Source organism: Hylobates moloch, unplaced genomic scaffold (genome assembly GCF_009828535.3).
Source record: "Hylobates moloch isolate HMO894 unplaced genomic scaffold, HMol_V3 SCAFFOLD_9, whole genome shotgun sequence".
Classification (NCBI taxonomy): Eukaryota; Metazoa; Chordata; class Mammalia; order Primates; family Hylobatidae; genus Hylobates; species Hylobates moloch.
This window is the reverse complement of record NW_026652284.1, coordinates 104562139-104566197: the sequence shown is the minus strand read 5'-3', so window position 1 is coordinate 104566197 and position 4059 is coordinate 104562139. Positions and strand designations below refer to the sequence as shown.

The window sequence follows — 4059 nt, the reverse complement described above, 5'->3', positions numbered from 1 at the left end:
TTCTTTCTTCCTTTCTTCCTTTCTTCCTTTCTTCCTTCCTTTCTTTCTTTCTCTTTCTTTCTTTCTTTCTTTCTTTCTTCCTTTCTTCCTTTCTTCCTTTCTTTCTTTCTCTTTCTTTCTTTCTTTCTTTTTCTTTCTGTCTTTCTTTTCTCTTTTTCTTTTTCTTTCTCTTTCTCTCTCTCTCTTTCCTTCCTTCCTTTTTCCTTTCCTCTCCTCTCCTCTCCTCTCCTCCTTCCTTTTCTTTCTTGACAGAGTTTCGCTCTTGTTGCCCAGGCTGGAGTACAATGGTGCCATCTCAGCTCACTGCAACCTCCTCCTCCTGGGTTCAAGCGAATCTCTTGCCTCAGCCTCCCAAGTAGCTGGGATTACAGGCATGCAACACCACACCAGGCTAATCTGGTATTTTTTAGTAGAGACGGGGTTTTACCATGTTGGTCAGGCTGGTCTCAAACTCCTGACCTCAAGTAATCACTTACCTCGGCCTCCCAAAGTGCTGGGATTGCAGGCATGAGCCACTGTGCTCGGCCTGGTTTTATTATTTTTCTTAATGCATGGCATGAAATTTAAAAATATGGAATGCGTCACGAATTTGCATGTCATCCTTGAGCAGGAGCCATGTGAATCTTCTCTGCATCATTTCAGTTTTAGTATATGTGCTGCTGAAGCGAGCACTGCTGTGGAGTTTTCATGGCTCAACATCCTTGTACAACCTGGGCATCAGGGGACAATTGAAGCGGCTGTGGTCTTAACCTGGGTTACACATGGGAATTGCCCAGGGAGTTTTAAAAAAATATTCACATCTGGGTCCTCCCCAGAGTTTCTGATGTCATTGCATTGGGTTGTGGATTGGGCTCTGGGAGGTTTGAAAGCTCTTCTGATGATTCCAACAGCAGCCAGAATGAAGATACTCTGCCATAGACCTGAATGAGGCTTCAGAGCTTTGCAGGCCCCTGGGTGTGTGCAGATGGGTGGCCGCCCTGTTGATGGAGATTTGGCCTTTATTTTTTGGCCCTTTCTGATGTAATCACCTTTTCGCAAACAAACAAACATAAAAATAAACCTCATCCAGTCCCCAAAGCTTTCCACCAACATGGAAGCTAGCTTTTCTACAAGCCTGAAGGGAAAGGGAAAGTTTGCACCTTTCAGAAGAAAGTCTGACTTTGAGGAACACATTTGCCCAGCATCTCATTCAAGTCTGTCTTCCCGGATATTAACAGCCCCTTTTTCCCCAAACATAGAAATGATACATTCTAAATACATCAACCTGTTTTCTACAAAAGCTTCTTATGTATTATAAGGTTAAAAGTACCCTGATTTGGTAATAAATAAGTAGCATGATTTTATTTTTTAAATAAACATCCCCAGAGTTTATAAATCCAAGGGAGTATTTTCCTCCTCAAATAAATCTATTTGAGAATCTGTAAGAGAGATCTGTTTTAATGATGTGATCACTCAACACTCAATGGGATCTTTCTTCCAGAATTGCCTTAGAACTGCATTAATAACAGACATCCCAAGGTGATTTTAATCATTGCTCTGCTCTTCAATCAAACTGGATTTACTTCATTCTTTGATGACTTTATTTCCCCAATGTGGCTCTAGATAAAGTCTAACAATTTCTTTTTTTTTGAGGCAGAGTCTCGCTCTGTCACCCAGGCTGGAGTTCAGTGGCATGATCTTGGCTCACTGCAAGCGCCAAAGCTCCACTTCGCTGGTTCATGACATTCTCCTGTCTCAGCCTCCGGAGTAGCTGGGACTACAGGCACCCACCACCATGCCCAGCTAAATTTTTGTATTTTTAATTGAGACGGGGTTTTGCCATGTTAGCCAGGATGGTCTCAATCTCCTGACCTCGTGATCCGCCTGCCTTGGCCTCCCAAAGTGCTGGGATTACAGGCTTGAGCCACCGTTGTCGGCCAACAATTTCTGATATTCAAATTATCCTAAGAGAATTAATGCAGGAACATAAAACCAAATACCACATGTTCTCACTTATAAGTGGGAGCTAAGTGTTGAGTACATGTGGATATAAAGATGGGAATAATAGACATGGGGAACTACTAGAGCGGGGAGGCTGGGAAGGGGCGAGGGTTGAAAAACTACCTATTGGATCCTATATCTGGGTGATGGGATCATTTGTACACCAAACCTCAGCAACACACAACTTACCCATGTAACAAACCTGCACATGTACCCCTGAGACTAACATAAAAGTTGAACAAAAAAAATAGGAAATGTTTCTAAATAGAACATTTCTCTAGATTTTTCTAGAGAAAGATCCTGAGGACTCATTTTTGTTCAGCAAGTTGTCCTAAATCCTTTCTTGGAATGGTGTTGGTGGGTGGGGAAGGACAGGTAAGTAGAATGACAGCTGGTTACACTGATGGTGCTGGTATTTTGAGTTAATCTGGAGATAAAGTTCTAGCCCCATTAAATAATCAAGTAACCCGGCATCATTACCGAACCTCCCGTGCTTCAGTTTCATCAGCTGTGAAAGGGGACAAGAACATCTCATGATTGTTTCATGATTATTTCCAGAATGTCTGTAAAGCACATGGTACACAGTAGATATTTTAAATGGTAAACTATTATGATTTAATGAAGACATTGCCTGATGAACGTTTTCCTGAATACCTGTTAAATACAGAACAGATACAAACCAAGTAAAATCTTGGCCTCTAACGTTTGAGACTCACATTCGTTTGTGCAAAGAGCCAACGAATGTTTATCGAGTTCCCACTCTATTGTGGGCCCTTCTAGGTCCACGTGCTAGGAGGGTTCAGAGCAGAGGAATCCCATTGCAGACACCCATACGTTTGCATCTGGAGTTGACAGCCATATGGGGTGGCTACAGCAGGCATAGACCTGTAGAGGGGATAAGGCCCTTCAGGTGAGCCCACTGAGGAACAGACCTTCTGGGGGTCACTAAAAGACCTCCTCAGCCAGGCCACCCTGCCACTCTCTTCAGTCCCTGAAGTTAGGGGGAAGGAGGCTGGAGGCTGCCACCTGTCTCAGGCAGGTAAGTCTGGCAAGTGGACATGGGCCTTTTCTTTTTTTGAGTCAGAGTCTCTCTCTGTTGCCCAGGCTGGAGTGTAGTGGTATGATCTTGGCTTACTGCAACCTTCACCTCCCGGGTTCAAGTGATTCTCCTACCTCAGCCTCCAGAGGAGCTGGGACTACAGGCATGCGCCACCGCGTCCAGCTAATTTTTATATTTTTAGTAGAGATGGGGTTTCACCATTTTGGCCAGGCTGGTCTCGAACTCCTGACCTAAAGTGATCCTCCTGCCTCGGCCTCCCAAAGTACTAGGATTACAGGTGTGAGCCACTGTGCCTGGCCAATGTGGGCCTTTTCTAAATTGAGATGTTGTTTGCCTTCATCGGAGTGCAGTAAGTTGTTTGCCTTCATCGGAGGTTTGCAAGTGCAGCTGAAGGGAGCCCTGGTTCTGTGCCAGCCTCTTTTTTATTTTATTCGTTTATTTATTTATTTTGGAGACGAAGTTTTGCTCTTTTTGCCCAGACTGGAGTGCAATGGCATGATCTCAGCTCACTGCAACCTCTGCCTCCTGGGTTCAAGTGATTCTCCTGCCTCAGCACCCAAGTAGCTGGGATTACAGTCGTCCGCCACCAGGCCTGGCTAATTTTTGTATTTTTAGTAGACACAGGGTTTCACCATGATGGCCAGGCTGGTCTCAAACTCCAGACCTCAGGTGATCTGCCCGCCTCAGGCTCCCAAAGTGCTGGGATTACAGGCCTGAGCCACCATGCCCGGCGCACCAGCCTCTTTTTAAAACCATTATTAAGTTCTCTGTTTTCAGGCAGGTGTCTGCTGGGGTTCTGACGGATATTTCCTGTGACCCATATGATGAATTGTGTCCAAGGGTAATAGATCAAGGAGAAAAACAAACCCACAAACCAACAAAAGAAAAGAAATATATTTTATCAGATTTAAAGATGTCTCAGTTGTGCCTCATGGGTACATTTTCCTTGATTTTCACGGGGATCCCATGAGCTTGGCAGGAGTGTGTGATCTCACTACATAGGTACACACACAGCACTA

The 4059-nt window shown here is 44.5% G+C and overlaps 1 non-coding gene across 1 annotated transcript; it reads right to left on the bottom strand.

The window, feature by feature from the left end:
- Nucleotides 1–565: 565 nt before the first annotated feature.
- Nucleotides 566–672, bottom strand: LOC116814082 (U6 spliceosomal RNA). Its single transcript, XR_004371166.1, has one exon. It is a non-coding gene; the product is annotated as a U6 spliceosomal RNA (small nuclear RNA).
- Nucleotides 673–4059: the final 3387 nt, after the last annotated feature.